The sequence below is a fragment of the Triticum aestivum genome, chromosome 7D (genome assembly GCF_018294505.1).
Source record: "Triticum aestivum cultivar Chinese Spring chromosome 7D, IWGSC CS RefSeq v2.1, whole genome shotgun sequence".
NCBI classification, from domain to species: domain Eukaryota; kingdom Viridiplantae; phylum Streptophyta; class Magnoliopsida; order Poales; family Poaceae; genus Triticum; species Triticum aestivum.
In genome coordinates, this window is record NC_057814.1 from 415,894,869 (window position 1) to 415,895,114 (window position 246).

Consider the following 246-nt stretch of genomic DNA (forward strand, 5'->3'; position numbering starts at 1 on the left):
ATCGCCTGATTCCGATAAACGAGCGAGAAGTTAAACAGAAACGAAGATTCGATCAGAAATCGAATCTGAGAAAATAGCGGAATAATCCGACGAAAAAGAAAAATGGACGAACGGTTAAAGAACGGACGTTCGTTAACAGAGAAAAACCGACGAACGTGTTCGTTAAAACGAACGGTTCGGTGAACGCTCGTAAAATAACAAAACCGAAAAAAAACCGATCTAGGTTTTTTTTTAAATGAACGGTTT